Here is a 23,410-nt window from a genome sequence, read left to right as displayed (position 1 = left end):
AGTTGTTTTATTTGACCCTAGCACGTAAACGATGTTTTTTTGTACCACTCTTCTCTAATGGTTTTGTGTTCCTGAGGCATAGGAATGGTCCCATTCATTTCCATTTCTTCTCAATATCTACTTTAATTCCCTATACACAGTTAGGAAGATGAGAAAGGAGGAAGCACGGCAGGGAGAGATTGAGCAATTATTTCTTTTAGGTTATGGGCTCCTGGTGGACAGAGGCCACGTCTAATTTAGCTTGCCACAACGATTCAGAGTTAGGACTCCATGGCCATCAAAAGTTCTTACTCTCCTAAAAGGTCTTCACAGCAATGCCAGTCAGCCTGTACTTGATATTTCAGGAACCAGGAACAACCTGCTGGTATGGGCAACCGATGATGATGTGGTCACCATTACCACTGTACTGGTTCTCTGCGCTGAGTTCTGGCTATTCCCTGTCCTAGGTAGCAACCCATATATTCTCCTCTTCTGCTCATCGTTCATTTGCAGAGCTTCCTTGGCCCTTCTCCACTGCATGTGCTCTCAGAATGACACATGCAGACCTGCCATGCTATTAAGGGTCTTTGTTACGCATGGTGCCCACATTAAATGCACCAACACAGTAATAGAATCAATAGCTCAGGACCAAATAGGAGCATCAGTTCTCATACTGGAGTCACTATTCCATGCCATTGTAGTGCACTGCTTAGCATATTTGCTTTACACTCACATATTATTTCCAGTGCATTTAATAAAAAACACGTGCTTGCAGTTTTAGAACCATAGGTACTACACAGTCAGAGCATCTGAGTGACAACCTCCCATCTTTTACTTTTACTATTACTTGACCACTACTTTTGAATGTATCTATGAATAACCTAGGGGATGTGTTAAAACATAGGTTATGACTCAGTTAGGTCTGGGCTGGAGCCTGATAGTCTGCATTTCCCTTAAGTGCCAGTGATGCCAATATTGTTACTCCACAGATCACCCTTTGAGTAGCAAAGACTTTCACTAGGGTTTCAACCTCAACCTTAGCTTCATATTACGATTGTTTGTGAGGTTTTTGAAACATCGGATACTCTAGCCACATGCCAGACTTATGACATCACAATCCCTGGGTAGGACCCAGACATTGGTGTTCCAGTTTCTTCACCTTAGAGTTCTTTTAAGGAGTCCATGGGCTTGTCATATAAAACACACTTACAAAGGTCCCTGAAACAAGGAAAACACTTAATATATGGTGGCTGTTACACTGTAACTATTCCCCAAAAATGGATTATGCTTCTGAGAATGCTGCTTCAACAAGATATCAATAATATTTGTAAATAAAGTGTACTATAGTTGAATATGCTTTGGAAATACTGCACACTATAGCTTCCTCCAGGGGACACACAAATAGTATTGGGTGTCTAAGTACTCTCTGGAGATCTGTAACGCAGAAACCTATTGATTAACCTGTCATTTACCCAACATTGATGATCTTTGAACCCTTTATTTGGTACTGCCTATTACCTTTTTTGTTTCAAAACATTTTAATAAAACAATACATTTTTAGATCATTAAGTTACATGCATTTTAAGAAATAATCAAGATTCTATGTGCCCTTTATCAAGCTTTCCCCAGTAACATTTTGCAAAATGGTAATACCTAAACTAAGAGGCTGACCTTGACATAATCAAGAAGATCAACACAAGATCACTAATGTTACACTTTTATAGACATACTTACTCCCCTCGCCACTCCTACCTATCCTGAAGCCTTGGCCACCAATCTTCTGTGCTCTATTTCTAAAAATTTAGGCTCCTGGGTGGCTCCGTTGGTTAAGCGCCCAACCTCAGCTCAGATCATGATCTCACGGCTTGTGAGTTCGAGCCCCGTGTTGGGCTCTGTGCTGACAGCTCAGAGCCTGGAGCCTGCTTCGGATTCTGTGTCTCCCCCTCTCTGTGCCCCTCTCCTACTTGTACTCTCTCTCAAAAATAAACATTTAAAATATTTAAAAAATAATGTTATATAAGGAACCATATAATATGTGACCGCTTGGGATTATTTTTTCCCCCACTTCATACATTTCTGTAGATTCATCCAGATTGTGGCATGTATCAATAATTTTCTCCTTTTCATTGTTGAGTAGTATTCCATGATATGTATATGCCATAGTTTAACTATTTACCCACTGACTCTGGGTTGTTTCTAGTTTGGGGTTTCTATGAATAAAGCTGCAATAAACATGTGTGTAAGGGGTTTTGTATGAACATGTTTTTATTTCTCTGAGATACTGCCCAAGAGTGTAATTGCTGGATCATACAGAAGTTAGACAATTATTAAAAACCCAAAACCCTGTTAAACTGTTTTCCAGAGTAGCTATACTACTTATCCCCACCAGAAATGTATGAGTGATCCGATGTCTCCATGTCCTTAACACCATTTTCTCTTTTGCCTTTCTTATAAGTGTGTGGTAGTATCTTGTGATTTTAATTTTCATTTCCCTTAAAGCTCATGACGTTAAACATCTTTTCACGGGCTTCTTTGCCATTTGTATTCTCCTTTTGGTGACAAGTTTCTTCATCTTTTTCCCATTGTCTAATTAAATTGTTTGCTTTTATGTGTTGAGTTTTAAGAGGTTTTTTTAAATATTCTAGAGACTAGTTGCATGTTGGTATATGGTTCAGAAATATTTTCTCCCCATCTGTAGTTTAATTCCATCCTCTTAACAGTCTTTCAAAGGGCAAAATCTTTAATGTCAACCAAGTCTAATTTATCACCTTTTCCTTTTAGGGATTACCTTTCCGGTGTGAAGTCTGAGAACGTGTTCGCCTAGCCCTAAATACTGAAACTTCTAAAAGTTTCATAGTTTTACATATTACAATTGATTTCATAATCCATTGAGTTAACGTGTGTAGAACATGTGACACTAGGGCAATTTGGGTGGGGGGTGCTATGGATATCCTGTTGCTCCAACACAATTTGTTGAGGGGGCTCTCTGGCTGGTCTGCCTGCTTCTCTGTACCTCTCACAGTCTTATGTTTGCTTTATATATAATGCTCAGGCATTTCTATTGTACTTACTGGGAAGGACAGGTAAAATTATTTCTATCCTCCTGGAAACAGGAATCCCTATTAACATTTAGTTATGTAGAATTCTACAGTTTGGAAGAACTGAATGACCACATGCAGCACACTGTTTTGCATGCAATGAAACAGACAAGAGTCATGCCCATTATGGTGGAATTCTAGGATCATGTAAAGGTGGGAGGTGAGAGAAAACATAGATTTATTAACATGCTCAAAAATAAAGAAAAAAATGTTACTGAATTGCTTGAGGACATCTCTTTGAAATTCATGTTTGAAGAACTACATAACTTTTTAGTCCTTTGGTTACACTCGGAAAATTTCTCAATATCTGCTCTCTAAGTTTATAGTATCAAAGCATGCCTTTGATCAAAATTCTGTTCTTTAATTCTACTGTTCCAAAAGCACCATACTGAAAGTCTGTGGCAAGATCACCAAAGTACTTTAGACCATCATAAAAGAGCCTCGGACATTTCTGGGCAAGAAATTAGAGAACTCAAGCTTGTCACATGCTGGTCATGTGCACAAATATAAATTTCAAGATTCAGATTCTAGTCATACCACCTTGGGAAAATGATTTATCCTCCAGGATTATTTCTCTCATCTATAAAATGGGGTGGATACCATATACCTCACAAGACTGTTGAGATTTAAAGAATAAAAATAAAACCAAAGTCCCTTTGTAAAATGCTGCTCCAGTGAGGGTGTAAAATTTACCAAAAACATTCTCTAGCAGTGGTTGGTCAAGTCCAGAAATAATTCTACCTTCTGTTATAAGCTTCAAATTGTGGATGGTAAGTGCTGAATAATCTAAAAAAGTCCATGTAATTTATTTCATCATGGTGAAAAATATAAAACTCCTTGAAGGTTATAACATTAGTATTTTACTGGTTGATATCTTGATGCAAGGTTTACATGTGTGTAACTGGGAGTTCGGACCATTGACAAAGAAGGAGATTCTCTTCCTAGACGCTAATGGCACGTCACACTGCCAAGTAGGAAAAGAGGTTTCAAAGAGCATGGCCAGAGGAACACCTGAATTTGACAGTGGGCCCCAAATCAGCCCTAAAGCCACCTGGGACCAATGTGCATCCCCAGTCAAAGTTGCTGATTAAAATTATTCATGTATTTTACAAACAACTTATTCAGTGTCTACTATGTGGAAAGTCCTATCCAACTGTGAAGATACAGCAGTGAACTTTTAATAAATAATTTTCCAAAAAAAGGTAAAAAGAAGGACTTCCATGCAGATACAAAATGAGCACAGGACTTTGTTTAACTCAGTAAGGAAGAACCAGGCAGATGTTAAAACAGTTCAAAGGTAGAAGGTACATTTAGGAATTAAATGTAAATGAATTTGTAAGTGGACGCAAAATTGTGTTCTTCCACAACAAGTAGGAAATCAGAACAAAAATGCTCACCCTCATGGGCTTACATCTTAATGAAGGTATCGATAAACAAGGTGAATATGTACTATATGTAGTATGTTTAGTTGTGTGGATGGTGGGAGGCACAAGTATCGATCAGCTGGCCAGAGGAGACTCTGGAAGGGTACAGGAATTGCAGGAATATGTGGACATTCTGTCAATTCAGGAGACTAGACTCCAATTTCAGTGAACTTTAAGTTCCTTTCAGCTCAATTATTTTATGCCTCTAATTTCATCCTGGTGTTGTGAAATCTATCTTGGAATATTTTATCACAGGATTTAAGTCTCCCATACCAACAGATTTAAGGACAAGGACTGCTGAACCTCAGGTAAAGGAGTAGTGAACTATGCTCTCATGTGTGCTCACAACACATTGGTTAGCACTGGAAGAAATCACACAATCAGAATCTAGGCCAGGACAAGTACTACTCACACAATCCAGCTGTCATACCAGACTCTATTGTGCCTGCTTATTTTGGCTTCTCTGCTTATTCATTTATCCCTAATGTCACTTACTTACTCATACATGTATTCCTTCGCTCAGTGCAGAAGAAAACTTAAGAGTTAATGATCTAATTTATAGGCATGGCCCCTCCCTTGCATTGCTCACAGATTGGAGGGGATGACTACACAGACACACACGTATGGTCACATGACTCACAAGGACATGTGACACACTGTTCAGACAGCAAGTATCAGAGAAAGTTAAAGGCAGGAGGTGGGTAGGGCTTTTTAAGGAGGAGTATACTTTGACAAGGTAGAGAATATAGGGGCATTTAGTCCAGGTAGGAAGAAATACACAAGCACATGTTTCAAGTCTAAAATGATCATTCATGGGGCACCTGGGTGGATCAATCAGTCAGGCATCTGACTTTTGGTTTCAGTTCAAGTCATAATCTCACAGTTTTGTGGGTGTGAGCCCCAAGTCTGGCTCTGCACTGCTTGGGATTCCTGTCTTCCTCTCTCTCTGTCCCTCCCCCACTTGTGTAGTCTGTCTCTCTCAAAAACAAAATAAACTTTATAAAAGAATAATAAAATAAAATGATCACTCATAATCATAGGTATTTGTTCTTTTGCCTACACAGTAATTATTTTTATTCTAGTATAGAGCTTTGATTTTATTTTGGTGAACTAACCCCTCACTAATGCTCAGGTGGTACCGTGCTCTGGGCTCTAGGAATGGCCCCTGGCTTTGGCCTGGCTAGTCAAAACTGGATATATTCTCTGTAGCTTCTTAGCTCAATATGAAAAGGATGTCAATTACCAACTATTAGGTATGAAAAAAATTTTCCATAAAGATTGATAGGCTTGTATAGGGCATAAACCTAGAGTCAGGGAGAATAGTAAACCTAGTGAGAATGGGCCTGAAGAAAAAAACAATACAGAGAGAATGAGAATCAGAGTGATTTTCTGATCAGCACCTGGATCCAGCCATGCCTAAAACTAACTAGACTTAGTCCCTAACCATTTCAGTTATGAAGCTTGAGCTAAGAAATTCCCTTTTTGCTTCAGCCAATGTTACTTAGGTTTCTTTACATAAAACTGAGCAGTTCTTTATAACACATACCAATAGGACATGAAAACGCTGATAATGGACCCTGTGTTCTAGAATTATGTACAACAGTGTGAAATAAGATGGAAAAGTAATTTGTGGTAGGAATGCTTGAATAGAAGACCAAGTGACAGAATTTTATCCTAGAGTAGCTATACTCAAACAGTAGCATGTATCAAAGTCACCTGGAAGGCTTGTTAAAACACACATTGTTGAATTCCATCTGCAGAGTTTGACACCAGGCCCAAAGGCAGCCAGCCTGTGGTCTGGATGGCGATCTACGGTACAAACTAGCTCAAAAGAGGAGTAAAAACAATGTCATTTCCTTTCTTGATCACGCTCACTAAAACATATAGTGATTAAGACAGTTGGCAGTGGAAGTTGAATTTGGCAGGTCTGGATACAAGGAAAAACCCCAGTGATCCCAATGAGCTACAAGCAAGCTCCAGAGTTAGATTCCGCCCCTTTCTGGGGCAAAAGAAGAAAATACTGTAAATATTCCCTGTCTCAGCTCTCCTTTAGCATTATGAATGCTTTATTCTCAAGTAGGTTCCCCAGGAAATGGTGATAAAGATGGTCACCAGCATAGCCAGGCTCACATCTTCATAGCCCTTGCAAACATAGCAAAAATTTGGCTTTTCTTTCTAAATATTTCAAACCAAAGTCCCAATAACACATCTAATTGGTCTGGCTCAGGCCACACACCCATCCTTCAAGTCATCACTGTGATCAGTGAATGGAACAGACCCACTGACCACAATATTCATCCACTCACCCACCCACCCACCCACCAATCCTTGTAACTGGGAGTGAGAGATGGCCTCACCTGAGCGGCCTGTATTGGGGTTGAGGAGAAGCATGGTTTGTAATCAAGACAAAACCACAATGTCCACTTTAACACATGGCACACACTGCCTGCCATAGCGGTCACGCCATGCTTAGAGAGGCCCCTTATGCAGCCATGTTTTGTACTGCCTGAGCAAAATAACATTCAGAGGATGTTTCTGGAAAATCTATCATAGGGCCATGTTAAAACTATTACCCAGTATGTATGACAGAGAGTGCACTGAAAACATTAATTCTGAGATCCTGAGGAGAAGGGGGAGAAAGGAATCTGGATAGAGGAGGAAGAAGAGAGAAACAAGACAGGGTTGGGGGCAAGTCCTGCTTTGGGTCACACCAGGTTAGCAGGGGTATTTTTTTTTAATATGAAATTTATTGTCAAATTGGTTTCCATACAACACCCAGTGCTCATCCCAACAGGTGCCCTCAATACCCATCACCCACCCTTCCCTCCCTCCCACCCCCCATCAACCCTCAGTTTGTTCTCAGTTTTTAAGTGTCTCTTACGTTTTGGCTCCCTCCCTCTCTAACCTTTTTTTTTTTTTCCTTCCCCTCTCCCATGGTCTTCTGTTAAGTTTCTCAGGATCCACATAAGAGTGAAAACATATGGTATCTGTCTTTCTCTGTATGACTTATTTCACTTAGCATAACACTATCCAGTTCCATCCATGTTGCTACAAAAGGCCATATTTCATTCTTTCTCATTGCCACGTAGTATTCCATTGTGTATGTAAACCACATCCTCTTTATCCATTGGTCAGTTGATGGACATTTAGTCTCTTTCCATAATTTGGCTATTGTTGAAAGTACTGACAGGGGTATTTCTAATGTTCTTCACCTCATGGTGCATATGAAGCAAGTGAGAATGTACCCTTTGTGAGAACTCGTCCTTCTAATAATACTTTCATCTCACAGGACCTCAGAGAGTGTGACAAACCAAGGGTTCCTGTGATCTTCGACTTCTTCCTCTCAAGGCTGAGAAACTGAGGCAAACAGAAATCCTGGTATTATCTTACCTAGGCTAGGAGTCAGAGCAAGGATGTGGTCAGCCTTCTAAGACATTAATGCTATTTTCTCTCTTAATCCAAGAGGCTATGCCGATCTCACTTTTGTCAGGGTCACAGAGTTCACTGAGTGACAATGTCAATAAAGGGACTTCGATCCTGTCTCGTCTCTAATCTTCCCTCTTCCTTCTCACTTCCAAGAAAGTGTTCATATTGGAAAAAAAATATAAGGGGAAACTTTGTATTTCCATTCCACCAAAGTTTACCGCTCCTTTGTATATATTTTGAAAAATAACTATCCTAATCTCTTTAAAAAATAAGCGAAGAAAGAAAAATTGATTTGTGTTGCTGCCTTGGATTCTGGAGCTGGCACAAACCAGACATAGCCAAAGTCCACTGCTATTTTGATGCCAGTCTGTAGGCGGCAAATTACTCAAGGACACAAGAGTGACTAAGACTGTTTTCTTTTTGATGTTGATAGAGCAAGTCAATCCAGTGGTTAAAAAAAAAAAGTCACTGAACCTGATGAAAGAACCGGATGAGGACACAGCTCTCACACGTACTGCATTCCTACTTCAGTTAATGAGGTCTGTACTGCCAGAAAGAACTAACAGTGGCCATAAGAAAACCTGAGCAGAAAGCTATTTTGTAGGCATTAGCACAAGATTGGATTTTTCCTTTCGTGAAACTTTCATCTACCTAGACAACTCCTATGGACCCCTCAAAATCCTGCTCAAGCACCTCCCCTTTTCCGATACTTTCCTTTGACCTGGTCCTACCTGACCTTGGGCCCAACTCCTTTCTCACATAGGTCACTTTGGATAGAAAGGATTTATTTACGTGGCTATCACCCTCCTTGAGCCTTTAGTGACCCCATTAAGTGTTCACTTTTGTTTTCCAAGCAAAGGACTGGCCCGGAGTAGGGCATTTTCAAAGGCTGTGGGGTAAGTGAATACATATCCTGAGAAATTGTGAAAACTTTATTTTAGGAGACAGGAGTCCTGAGATCAAAGTGAAGGGATTGAATTTTTCCAGGGGACATAAGACATACATTCATCTCAAAATCTTTATCCACAAATTAGGGAGAGTAGCTCCTTTATCAGGATTTATGTCAAGACTACTAGAGATAATCCACTGGATAAATGCTTCAGTAATTGCCAAGACTCATAAAAGATAATCATTATTGTTTGAAGTCATAGGGTCTAAATCCCCACTTGAGAAAACACCAAACTGCAAAGGAATCCAGGGCAAGGCTGGGACTTGCTGTCTTCTGGGTTTTTACCTAGAAGACATTTTGGTCAGTGTGAATGAAGGCCATGGACACCGAAGTCCCACCACCATAAATGAATTAGTTTTTGCCACTCAGTACAAGTGTAACTTCAGGCAACTTGGGTAGCTCCTCTGTGCCTTTCTCATCTGAAAACAGGATAACGACAGTAGTTTGCTCAGAGTTCCTGTGGAAGATAAATCAACTCATTTAAAGCTCTTCAAACAGTGCCTGGTTCATGGTATATAGGAAAAGCAAGCTGTCATTTTGTTCAACTCTACCAGCTATTCCCTGATGATTTAAGAGAGAGTAAGAAGGCAAACTGTCGCCTCCCTCTGCCCTCCTACGATCAGCGGAATTACTGTCTCCTGTATTCCTAAAACAGTTTTCCAAAACCATGTCTTTGTCTTCAAGTGTGTCCATATTCAGCTTTACTCTCAACACTGAAGACGGCATTATTTGGCCACATAAAAGGTGAATTGGTTTTTGTAACCCCCAGTGGGCCCCTGATCCTCAGATTCAAGTGCACATTCCTCGACGTGGCACACACAGCACTTGGGAATCCCTCCCTCCACTGCCCTCTGGATGCACTCAATGAACCACGTGTAATTCTGTCAATTCGCCAAGCTGTTGTTCATCCTGGGGCCATTATACACGCTGTTCTTACTGCTGAGAAGATCCTTTGTCTTTTGCTAAACTAATCCCTACTTGTCCTGATCAGGTCTCAGATTAAATATCTTTCTTTGCTGATCCCCCTAATCTATATAACCCAAAATGCTTGAATAGTACCCCATGCTAACTCTGTTACCACAATAATATGTGTAACAGGGACACTTGTGCATGCCCTGTGTCAGGTATTCATTCATTCAACTGGTACGTATTTATTGTGTGGCTACTGTATGCCAGGCACTAGGTATGTGGGGAAGAATAAAGGAAATGTGTCTCGTTAGTATTTTATATATTTAGCACTCCACATACATTATCTCATTTAATTCTTAAAATGACCCTGCAAACTGCCTTGCTTCTAGATCACCACATTATGCTTGAATTTCATGCTGCAGATTCAATCCCCATAACTAGTATTTAAGGTCCTTCAGAGGATAATCATTTATCGTACTTCACTCATTCTTGACTCCTGCATATAGTGCCTGGAATAGGGGTTCAAAATAAACTTTTGTTAAATGGTTATTAGCCAGTCATTGCCATGACCATACACATCTCACCTGCCCTCACTAGTTTAGCACTGCTGAAAAATTCCATTTCTCCTTGTTGGGTAGAGACAGGATTTTTCTAATGAATTTTACTGTAATATGCACACACACACACACACACACACACACACACTTTAAAGAGAAAATAAAGCAGAAAACATGTATTTAATGCTTATATGTTCCAAATTCTGTGTTAAGTAGGTTACTTTTTTTTTTTTATCACTTATACTGCCATAATATCCAAGAGGTAGGTGTTAAGATGATTCCCATTTCAGCAATGAGGAGATAGACGCTCAGAGAGTTCAAGAAATTTCCTCTAGACCAACAGTTAATTAGTAACTCAAGCGGCAAAGTTGAGAAGCAAACCCAGGTCTAGCACATCAAATGCCCAAATTATTACTTATTACATTACCTTTCTAGGAAAACAAGCAAAATCCCTAAACAAAAAATCCCAGGAATGGATGCGTTCATACAACACAAATTCTTTATACTACAGTTCACCAAGGTTGTCATGAGCCCCTCTGAAGGTCAGAATTGCATTTAAAGATACATATTGCAACAAAGAATCCCATAGCAACCAGTCTCACAAACACCACTGAGGGAATTCTACAATGTCACCCATGGAGAGCCTCTGAAAAGCATCAGATACTGCTCAATCTGTAACACTGAAGGTCAGAAGCTGATCCCCTAAACAGCTCAATATTCTTGCTACCCAGGGTTTCTCCCTTTTAGCCTGTATTTACCTTCTCTCTAAAGCCAGGCTCAACTTTGTGTGGTCCACACCAACTAGTCCATTTTCTCTAATGCTCCCTTTTCCAGGTCCCCCTTAAGGTTTGGAGACGAGGCCCATGGAAGTGTTACAGGATGGTGGAAGAGATGCTGGTCCTTTTCTCATGGAGTCCAAGAATGAATCTCGAGGACAATAGAGAGTGAGCAAAGCTACAGAGTTTACCGAGGGAAAGCATAAAGCTCTCAAGAGTGAGAGGGGTCCCAGCTGGGGAGCCACCGAGGATTTTTGTCCCTGACTTTTTATTGGGACCTTATCGGAAAGTTTGTAAGACTCCACACATGGCACCTAGCCCAGGCAGGTCTGGAATACCTTCATCCTTTTTTTTTTTTTTCCACCCACCCCCAACCCTGCTTCTTTAACCTCCCATTTGCAGCTGCAGCCTGTCTGAGGCTCTCTGATCTCTCCCTGCCTAATATGAACCCTTTCCCTATTCAGAAATACCCCAGCAGCAGTGTTTTAATAACCAAAGTCCTTAGTACACATAAAAAGAGACAACACGAGCATGGAGGGATGGTGCCACATTTTGCTCAGGTTTAACTTAAGTAAGTTTTTAAAAACAAGACTTTTCTCCACTCCAGCCATATTCGAATTGAGAATCCATTACCCACAAAGGCAAGGATAAAATCACACCATGAAATAGCTCCAAAGCTGGGAACACAGCCTGTAACTCCCTACTTACAGTCCATGGGACTTCCCAGAAGACCACACTGCAATAAATACAGCCAACGAGAGACATGGGGTGCTGAACCCAAAGCCGTGGAGGGGAGGCCTCCAACTACAGTTTCCAGGGAGACCACCTACTGCTGACCACACCTACCAGAGCTGCAGGCACTGGCCTTCCCCACCCTAAAAACAGCAACAAGAAATACCTCAGCTTCTCCTGCAATCTCCTACCCTCTGCAGTTCTGTGCTGCACACTCTACAAACAGCCCAGCTTTCTCCATTTAATCAATTGCAGTATGCATTTATTGCCTCGTTTTTCATCCTGTTGTAGAGATTATTACTTGAATAAGTCTTAGTGAATTGGAAATGAGCAGAAAAGAATCACTTAAAGACTTATTAGGAAGACAGGTTTTTCGTTGCACAGACCTAAAATCTTCATACGCCAGGGGTAAACTAAATTCTCCCTCTTTTATGTCAAAGAAATGCATATATATCCATAAAGCTACAAGATGCCCTCCCGGGGATCCCTACTCTGCATACTTCTTCGGGAAGAGGACACCCTTCCTGAAACAATGGGAGGTGCTGATGTGAGTCACCCTCAGCCCTGTTGGACAGTGAGCACCTCCACTCCCTGCCCTTCGCTGGTATCCACCCGACAGTGAAGCGACATCAGGAGCATCTCTGTTTATCCTCAGTTGTCTCAGAAACACGTTCTCAGGTCTTCATAATGCCTGGTGAAGGAGCCACGTATTATCCCCCCTTAATCAACTCATCCGATTCGCTCAAGGTCACATGATTAATTCAAGGCTGAACAGAACCCTGAATACATGTTTTCTAGTACTTAGGCCAAAACTTCTTGGACATTTACAGACTCTTCAGTTGGAAGAAATTGAAACCTAACAGTGTTTCATTGATAAAGATTGTGGGAGTCCACACAACTGGAGATCTAGAGACGGGGTAGGCTACCAGAGCCCTTCAATCATGCCTGTGGAGGAAGGGTAAATGGAAAGAAGAGGAGAAAGCAGGAGAGAGGGAGTGGGGAGAGGGAGAGGAGAGGGAGGAGGGGAGGAGAGGGAGGAGAGGGAGGAGGGGAGGAGAGGGAGGAGGGGAGGAGAGGGAGGAGAGGGAGGGGGAGAAGGAGAAATGGGAAGAGGGAGAAAAGGAAACAAAGGACAGGAGGGACAGGAAGGGGAAGGACAGCAAGAGATGGGAGAGGGAGTTTGCTGATAACCAGTGAGCAAAGTCACATCTGAAATGGGCAGGAGACATTTTAGAAGCATAGGTGATGCTGTGTTTGGAACGGAGTGCCCGTAAGTGATGGGCTCCCGTAGGAAAAACAGGCTTGTACTGGGCATTTGCCAGCAGAAAGTTCAGGAAGAACTTCAGGGGGTCAGAGGACAGAAAGATTCCTGCGTGAATCTAAGGCATCCTTCTCCTGAGGGCTGGGGCTTACCCCGGCACTCCAGACACAAGTCGAGTTAGGCAGAAAAACAACGTTTAGTCTCCACCTCCAGAGAAATGAGCTTGTGGCTGACTTTTCTACCCTACAGCGGTAATACAAATTTCTGCCTTTTACAGTTAGATGAGAAAACAGTAGCAGGTCCACTTGTGGAGGACCATCCAGACTGGCACCGAGGCGGAGACACAGCTGGAAGGATCATCGGGAATACCTAGAAGCTTCTGCGACCCGTCTCTCACATTTGCTATCTGCTCAGTGCTTGGAAGAGCCCTGGGAAGTGCCCACACACACTGGGGCCTGGGCAGGTTGCAAACAAAAATGACCTTTGAAACACCCTGAAGGTGCTCTTCCCCACTTCTCCCTCATTTGAAACAGTTAGTTACAAACTAATTTAACACATAGGAAAGCACAAACAATCAGAGTTACGGAGAATGAGAGAGAATGTGTGCCTCCTTCCTGGAATGCAACAACCAGACAGTTTGCCATGCTTTTTGTTTTGTTTTGTTTTGTTTTTCTACTTGGGAAAAAAGTGTTATAAATTCACTGCCCTCCCCTCCACTATTTCCCGTCCAATTTCTCCCTCCCCACAGGAAGCCACTATCCTGAAGTAGGTGCTCTCCCACCCATGTTCTTATGTTTGTTATCTATGCATATAGCCCTGAAGAACAGATATTCAACATAATATTTGTGTGTATTTTTAAAATTTTCATACGGTCCCTCCATTTTACCATTTGCTTTTTCAGTGCAACAGATTGGAGTTTCACCTGTGTTGACACATGTGAATGAACCCAGTTCATTGATTATAAATGCCACATAGAACTGCCTTGCATGAAGTTAGCACAATTCGCTAAACGTTTATTAATTGGTGACTGGATGAAGTTGTTTCCAGTTTTTACCATGGCAACAATGATACAATGGGTATTCTTGGACAAGTCTCCTTATGGACAGTGTGCTAGTTTTTCTAGGATATACGCCGAGGAGTACAATTGCTGAGCTGTAGGGTATGTGCATTCATCTTCACTAGATATTTCCAAATTGTTCACAGTGCAGGATACATCAGTTTGCCTGAGTTGCACCAAAATGCTCACTCCTCTTGACGGAGGAGATAAGGCCTGCAACTAGTGTTGTCTCCTTACCAGAAGCATAATGATTTTCTACAGGAGGTCCAATGAAGGTATTGGTCAGCTTTAGAACGGCGTCGGTAGGATGGGGTAAAACTACAGAGACCGGTTTTCTGCTGTCTCCTCCACCAGGGTGACCTCGGGCAAAGTCATGTCTGTAAGTCTCTTTCTGCCATGTGCACGATGGGGATAAGATTGCTACCACCTGTGATAGTTATGGTTAGGACTAAGAACACGATGTAGACACCGCACCAAGGCACAATGTCAGACACCTAAGGCACACTCAGTCAGTGTTCTCGATTCTGTCTCCCAAAGTGTTGACCTCCATGTTACAGATCTCCAAGTGCTTTGGGGATGACCCAGGCAATGCAAAAACGGACTGATCACGAGAAGCTAGTGACAAAGTGTCATTTCCAGCTCTTCCCTGGCACAGAGGTTCCACAAAGGGATTGGGGACTTGGGTATGTGTGTTCCCTGTTCACGAAGGCAGGGCTGTGGCCACCACCCATCTTCATTCCATTCAACTTTTGCTTCTGTTGGATTTTGTGATTTCTTTTGAAGCATAAGTGTGGGGTTTGTTTCATGCTGCAGATAACGGGGCTGCGTTGGTCTGGTCCAAAATACCATGGGTGTGAGAGCCTGGTTGGCACTGGGGGCTTTTTCTTCTTTCTTCTCTTTGTTTTAAAAGAAAAAAAAAAGAAAACATCACAGGGGCTTTTTAAAAAAACTTCCCCAAGGAACCCCATGTGGCAAAGAAACCTGAAAGGGACACCTCCAGGAGGTCCCTGATTAAGCCTCCAGGAGGCCACTGATTCCTTCACAGACCTGGCAAAGGTCTCACACACCTCCACTGGCAGCACAGCTCTCCAGAGGCCGCAGGAGTCAAACAAATGAAAGGCCTCTCCCTCTAGGATGTTAGCAGAGGATGCCAGCACCCAAAACATGAGTGGGAGGGAGCCAGGGAAGGAGAGAGAGATGCCGAGGAGGCTGAAAACGAACGAGCCAGTAACAACTGAGGGCAGAGAAGGCCGAACACCTCTAACTGACTCTTTCGCAGGGCAGCTCCTGGAGACTTCTTCTCCCTGAACACTTGAGTAATGGATCACCTGCACCGATAATGCATCCTCCCCTTTACTTCCCAGGGGAAAGAAAAGCACATTAAGTAGATGCCCAGAAGCACAGCCGCCTAGGAGTCCTGAACAGGAGACAAAAAATAGAATGCCAGTTTGTTTGGTCATTACTAAGCGTATTGGAGGAATTGAATCCAGGCGTGTTCAGATTTGGAACAAGAGAACGATCCTGTGAGTCACAGAGTCTAATAGGGTTGACTTTCCTTCCTGTCTAATACAGACGAATTTAACTGTGAGTAAAGATCCTGATGGGAAAGGTCAAAATAAGCATTTCAGGTACGTGCCCTTATTGCCATCCCTCATCCTTCCGAGCTGAACAGGATGAAAGCCTCTGAGCCTAAAATTATAAGACCAATTAGCAGGATGGATGGGAAGACATTAAGACAGAAATGTTCCCTAGTTCAGTAAAATCTCATTAATTCAAATCCCATTTGATAAGTTGAGCCTAGGCTGGAATGGAATTTACAGTATAGTGCGACTCTGAGGAACGTGAACACAAGTAAGGAACTGTCTATTAACTTCCCTAAACCTCAGTTTTCTCATGGATACAATGGGGATTATAACTCTATCTCTTTAATTAGTAGGTTCATGCAGTAATTAAAAGGAACAGGGACCATTAGTTTCTTAGCACAGTTACTGAAACGTAGTTAGTGTTCAATAAATTGAAGTTATTTTTATTAGTAATCATCATTGGCGTAACTCAAGTCATAGAACTGTAGAAATTCTGAGCTCTATATGTCCTTAGCAATCATCTGGCATAGCACTCTTCCAGAAAATGAAAGGAGCCTAGAGAGGCTCACTGACTTGTCTGAGGTCCCTCAGCCACTTGCTGCTGCTTCACATCTTCCAAGGAAACTTGCATAGGTGCCTCTGCCACCAATGAGTCACACAGAGTTAGCACCTTACAGTCAAAAGGGAGTGGTCCTTAAAAATGACTTTATGCCTTTAGTGTGTCCAAGTCACCTAGAGTTCAATGTAGACGTGCTTGTTAAGTAGCCAGTTCACGGTATTTCAGCACTTAAAAGAAAGAAATCTGTTCTAAAATAGAACAGGAAAGACACCCCCCTCCTGAACAAAAGAGAACACATAATTCAGACTTGCTGTTAATGGAACCATCTTTCTTTTGTAAGGTGGTGTGCACTTTTGCTTAGTAAAAATAACTCAATTTTAAAGATAGATAAATAAATAAAATGGAAACCACTTTTGTAGAATGTAAAAGGTAGGAAAGAAGAGAAAGGCAAGCAGAGAATAGAGAGAAGGACAAGGGGTAGATATCCACAAAAGAAGGCTTTGTAAAGACTTTAGCATTTGAACAGCCACGAGAAACTCCAGTTCCAAGATCCTATAGTTAAGTACCAAGCTGATGAGACTACTGTTTTGGCCTGTCGTGTAGGACTCCTGTCTAACACCCATGCTCCACATCCGTGTCAGGTACTTCTATTTAAAAATACAAAATTATTACAGTGACTTGGCTTTTCAACTAAAATGTTTTTTTGCTTGACAGACTTAAAATATCTATCTGCCTTGAGTTTTTGACTCATTGTATTTGATGACCCTGGACAAATCAATGATGTTATTTTGTGGGTTTTTTTCCCCCAAAATTCAGTTCTTGATGAGTGTGTTCAGTGCATATGTACACCACGTGGCAATGGCATGGAGATTTGAATTTAATTCAAAAGCAGGTTAATTTCTGGTTATTTCTACTTTAACCAAAAACAAACAGTTACTCTTTCTTCTCTTAATTCCTTCCAAGGGACCGACACCTAACGGCACATCTTTACTATGACTCATGAAAAGCCACATGTGTTGTCTTGAAGAGGAGACTCAGACTAATGCATTTTTTAAAATCTATCTTTTAGTATATTCTCCTACTGCCCCCCCTCCAAAAACAAGAACAAAACAAACAAAAACAAAAACCAGCATCACACTAATGCCTTTTTCCTAGGCCTGACACATTGCATATCCAAGCTCCAGGTTCACCAGGGCTTTAGTCTGCATGTTGGCTGCCAGCCTCTGACAAACCATGCCAGCAATCCTCACTTCTATCAGGGCTGCTTGTGGCCCAGAAAAAAGGGAAAACAAATGAAGTTAATGATCTGGAAAAACAACACTCTTGTAAGGATCAGCATAGAGATTAGGTATTTCCTCTTCTCAGGAAAAGGAAAAAACCTCAAAAAAAAAAAAAAAAACAGAAACAAAAACCCAAAAACCCAAAATCAAAGTTCCCCTACCCACACCCAAGCATTCACACCATGGGTAGCACCACAGCTAGCAGCTGTGTGGGTCCCTCACCTCCCTCCATCCCCAACATCATAGGACCAGGAGATGCTATGTTACAGAGTTAGTGAGCAGCATCTCTTCAAAGACCTAGTAGAACCTCCATGTAGATTGTTCAGACTTGAAGTGTCTCTATCTTAAGAGCTACATGTGGGTAGGGGAGAAACATCAGGATGTACAGAGTATAGTGTAGCCTTGTTCTGTCAACCAGCAGCCGTGTGCCTGCTGTCACACAGACATCACAAGCCTGTGGGCCTTTCTGTTATCCTTTTTCCATGGGTTAAATGGGTAGTTTGAATTCAATAGTGTCTAGTAAAGGAGGTATATCCAAAGAGGTATATCCAGCACAACTGGATTCCCAACCAGTTGGCCCCGAGAGTGAGGTCAATGAGGGCAGAAGTAGTTACAAATCCCAGCCCGGGGTCTTGACAGTCCTTGACTTATAGGTTAATATTCCAGGCCAGAACCGCCCATATGCTGTGGCCAGAGTAAACCTCAGTTGTTTTTATTTACCCAGAGTATGAGTTTCCTAGGGCTACTGTAACACACATCACCAACCAGTGGCCTAAAATATTAGAAATGTATTCCTTCACGGTTCTGCAGGCTAGAAGTCTAAAAAAAGATCAAGGTGTCATCAGGTTTATTGGAGGCTCTGAGGTGGAATTTGTTCCACGTGTCTCCCAGATTCCAGGGAATCCTGGCCATCCTTGGCTTGTGGAGGGAACGCTCCCATCTATGTCTCGGTCTTCATATTGTCTTCTGTGTATGTCTTCTTTTCTAAGGGCACCAGTTATTAGATTTAGGGCCTACCCTAATCCAGGATGATCTCATTTTAAGACAAATTAGGTCAGGAGAGATCCTTTTTCTAAATACAATCACATTCATAAGTTCCAGGTCGACAGATCTCTTGGGGTGGGGGGAGCATCATTCAACACACTTAGATCTGGCATCTATCCTGTCTACTGATAATAACACTTCAGTTTCCTTTAGAGAGCCTCAATTTCTCCATTCCCAACCCATGGAACTTGTATGGGCTTACTTGGACTCCAAGAGTGAGTCTGCAGCACAAATTAAACCAATCAATAACCCAGCCCTACTGCTTCCCTGCCTGAATCAGCTGGCAACCCAGCTGTCCAATTACATTTGGTATTGGATTTTTTTTTTTAATTCATGAGGATAAAATCTTCTTCTCCTGGAGTTATTGGGAGGGTTAGAGGAAAAGCATGCCCAACTCAGGATAAGAACAGAGAGTTCCTGGACCCACCTGTGCCCGAAGACACCCTCAGATTTCATTCACAGTTACAGGATCTACTTAGATCCTCTCTGGCTTTACCTAGTTGTGGGTGGTGTGGAAGGGGAAGTGTGGAGTCCTTTAATTTTCATGTAATTAAAAAAAACAGGGGTTCCTGGGTAGCTCAGTTGGTTAAACGTCCAACTCTTGGTTTTGGCTCAGGTCACAATCTCATGGTTTGTGAGTTCAAGCCCCGTATCAGGTTCTGCGCTGGCAGCACAGAGCCTGCTTGGGATTCTCTCCCTCTCTCTCTGCACTTCCCTGCTCGCTCTCGTTCTCTCTCTCTCTCTCTCTCTCTCTCTCTCTCTCTCTCTCTCTCTCAAAATAAATAAACATTTAAAAAAAATCAAATGCATTACCATTCATTCCACAGATATTTGGATGCCAGTCATGAGCTGTGCATGGTACTACTCACTGGGGATAAAGTGGTAATAATCAAAGACCTGGTCACTGCCTTCAGGAATTTATCATCTTATGGGGATTATTAAGCTGCCGTACTGGGATTTCTGCAATGGGTAGAAGGAAAGCTTCAGGAGGATGTAGAGCTCAATCCCATCTCTTCACAGAGACACAGAATATAAGAGAAAGATGTATAAGACAGAATTGTCTGAGGGCTTTTTCATTAGTTTGCTAACTTGCAAAGCAATGCCATGACTCCCAAAGCTGAGGGACAATGGTATGGAAATGAGGATAGACAGGGAAGATGGATGACAGACTGGCTGGCCCTGTACAGCCAGGAAGGAGCCTGCCCTCTCCTCAGGGTATTTTTAGCTTCCTATTCTTAGAGATGATCACAGCATCCTGGTCTGCTCAGTACTTCCAGATGAGGAAAGACCAGGGGTAACAGGAAAACACCAGCTTCTGAAGTCTGGCATGCCACAAAGGAACTGGGTGTCCAAAGAGAAAATCTCGTGACAACCCTTCCACTCGGTGATCTTCCTAGGCAAACAGAACAGTGAGCTGGTTAAAAGTCCGCTGACATAAAATGGGCATGGTTTACAATTGTGTAGCATATTTAAAACAGGATCATCTATTTCAAATGACTAAAAATCCCTCAACGATAGGAAATCTAAGGGACATTTTTCTATTGTTTAGGCACTCGGTGTTTAAACTTTTTTTGTTTCTATTAGGTAATCCTGTATTTCACACAACCCCACCTGAGAGCCTTCCTAAGAGCTAAAAGACCATGCTGTCTCTTTCCCAGCCTCTTTTGTGCTGAGGGTATGGGTACAAGGCTGAGGCTCTGCAGCCAGACACATGGGCACCAATGTTGAGCTGTACATCAGTGATGTGAGGAATGGGGGCTTTTCTACTGTGGGTGGCAGAGGTTATGGTTGGTTATTGTGTTTATGAGAACACTATGCATGGTTGCCTTTTTCAACAGCAGTACAAACTGAGGCATCTCGTGCCCAGTGACAGTGACATCTTAGCCAATCAGGCTGCATGATTTTAGATGATGTTTCTGGCTACACAGCTTCTGAACCTGCTTCTTCCAGCCTTCTGAACATTCAGATCTTCTAAATTCCTTTGCCGTTTACTGAGAGGATTGGTTTCTGCCTTAACAGCTCGGACTTTGCTCCTTGATCTTGAATACCTCAAGAAAGGAGGTATTCAATAAATAGTTCTTTATTTAAACATGATTTTCTCTTTAACACCCCCATGTTATTTTCACCAGGCATGTTAATTCCTCCCTTCCCCTCAATAGGTGATAGGAGTCCTCGAGAACTTAAATGACGTACAGAGTCACATGGCCAACAGGGAGCAGAGGCTTTCCACACTGTACCTGAGGCCACATATGCTGCTGCTTGTGCATTCAACACACAATAATCAGGGCATCTGTCATTTTTAACCTGGATGGTCAACTTCACTTTCAAAGTCACATAAGGTTAGGCTAGCCCTGCACTCCAGCTCCAGATGGAAGTGCCAGCTACAGACATGCAGACCACTGTCTAGAGACAGAGCCCATACTGTCTAGCTCGCAACAGTGCCTGGCATGCTCCTTACCACTCACTTTACCCTCTTCATTCACATTATCTTCCTGGCTGCTGAACTTAACCAATCTATCTGCAGGGAATACAGAAAGCAAAGAAAACATGAGTCCACATCTTACTGCTTCAGCACCAGATAAGTCTTCTGGATCTCAAGTACAAAAGCTCAAAACAAAAAAAAAAATTCCAACTAAAGAAACCAAGATTCTGGCCATTGGGTCAGGGTCTGACAAGAGGTACAGGTCAGAGGAAGGAGGGTATCAAAATTCCTTGCCTTTGCTTCATCCTTTACCTCTTATGTGCTAGATGTTTGTTTTTTTTTTTAAATAAATTTCAAATGAGCTCATGCAGACTGCCTTTAATTTTTGTTCAATAACAGTCTTATTTTTGGATTACAAAAGTATTATGTGTTGTATAGTTTACTTAGAAAATAAAGTCGAGTGAAGGAGAAATAACAAACACCATTCAATTCCTCAACTGCTAAAAAACCATTGTTGGATATATATCTACAATTTTCAATTATCTTGAAGTATTTTAAAGTATAAAGTTCTCTACAAAACTACCTTTTTTCATATACTTCAACCACTGCTTAACTCCTACAAAAGATAGAAATGGACAATGTGGAGTATTGGAAGTCAAAAGCAGGCATCCACAGACCTGGATTCCAGGCATAAGAGGTACCCTGGCCACAGAAAATGCCCTGAGACCATCAGAGAAGGAGGAAGTGAAGAGAGAAATTTCCTTTATCAGTCTTCAGAGATGACAGAGCCTGGCATCCTACTTGGCAGAGGTAGGGATGCAATGATGTGGAATAAGTGCCCTAGAGCTTGGGATGGAAACAGACACTCCCCCCAGGAAGGAAATATGGAGGCAATGAGGCATGATGTGGTTAAAAGAATAACATTCTGGAGGTGGGAGAATATATATAGCAACTAGACACACACCCCCATCCCCAAAGAAAGGATAATCAAAGCTGAAACATTATGAGGAGGGGGTGGGGGTGTAAACTCAAATACTTCCAGGAGGCAGGCAACCAAAGTAAATGAATGACAGTTGGCCAAGTGTAAGGAAAACCTGATAGAGACTTAGGTGGAATTTTAAACACACAGAAGCCATCTTCATTTCTACTGAAGGGAAAAGAATATGTGACCCCAAAATATGCCACTTTGGCAGTGAATTATTTTGAGCTGAAGGCAATCAAGATCTAGCAGGCTCAAGAAAAACTTTTAGCTCTCTTGCAAAAGAATTTTTATCTCTGCCCTGGCTTAGATACAGAGCTAAGGACAACTTTTATCTGAATGGCCTATGTCTGCAGCAGGGACAACATCTAACTACCAATCCTCTGTTCTTCTTATCACCCTGTAAATTACCCTCCTCCCATTTAAAGCCCAGCCCCTACCCCATTCTGTAGCTCAGGATGGCATAGAAGCCACAACTGTCCACTTTGGTGTTCTGTACATACAGGTATGTTTTTCTCCTGTTCACTGGTCTTATGTCAATGTAATTATCAGACCAGCCAAAGAACCTAGAAAAGAAGGAAAACTTTTCTCTCCGTACACTAAAAACAAGTATTGAGTCTCCCTTTTTGGAAACATGGCAGCCTTCTTTCATCTCCCATTTTCACACTTTTCAGAGAGAGATTTCTTCACAGTGGGAAAGACAGCAGGTCAGATTCAACATAAAGGAGAATGGACAATGGATCCTGAATTCAGGGAGACAACTGGAAGTGGTAGAGCATCTACAAGACAGACAACTCCTATCCCATCTGAAGTAGGCCTTAGCTAATAATAAGGAATCTGAAGACGGTATGTGGGAATACAGATGTTCCACTTTTTTAAAAAAAGTCAGAAATACAGATGTTTATATGCATTCTTGTGGGGTTTAAAGTTGCCTCACGGTTTATTTTTAAATTAAATAAATGAAGCAAATTAAACACACTTCTATGGTCCCACAGGGCCCCTGAACTGCCCATCTGTGGCTACTGCCTCATGCCTTTCAAGATCTAATACCACAATGATACGGCCACTTAGAACCCAGTGAGATGGGTTCTAGTGTGTAGAACAATAAAGAATGATTTCTAAAACTGGCAATTAAGAGAGACACTGACAAATTCAATCATGATCAAAGGACAAGGAAGGGACCTAAAACCAGATGCATCAGGGAATAGTTCGAGGAACAGACATAAATAATTCACTCTGGTCTAGTCATAAAAAGAACAATTGCTTAGAATTTCATGATGTTTTCTAGTTTAAATGGTATTTTCACATTCACTGTCATTAGAGCAAACAATAAATTCTAAAGGTAGACTGAAAGATATTATTGATACCATGAATA

General features: G+C 41.8%; 1 long non-coding RNA gene across 1 annotated transcript in view; it reads right to left on the bottom strand.

Annotated features, from left to right (window-relative positions):
* Positions 1 to 8,306: 8,306 nt before the first annotated feature.
* LOC123379845 overlaps positions 8,307 to 23,410 on the bottom strand; it is a 58,902-nt gene continuing 43,798 nt past the window's right edge. The window contains exons 2-3 of the long non-coding RNA XR_006584759.1: positions 9,249 to 9,333; positions 8,307 to 9,161 (exon numbers count right to left, since the gene is read on the bottom strand). This is a non-coding gene — a long non-coding RNA (uncharacterized LOC123379845). The remainder of the gene's footprint in view (positions 9,162 to 9,248; positions 9,334 to 23,410) is intronic.

Source organism: Felis catus, chromosome A1 (genome assembly GCF_018350175.1).
Source record: "Felis catus isolate Fca126 chromosome A1, F.catus_Fca126_mat1.0, whole genome shotgun sequence".
Classification (NCBI taxonomy): Eukaryota; Metazoa; Chordata; class Mammalia; order Carnivora; family Felidae; genus Felis; species Felis catus.
Note: the sequence above shows the minus strand (reverse complement) of the source record. Positions and strands in the feature narration are given on the sequence as shown.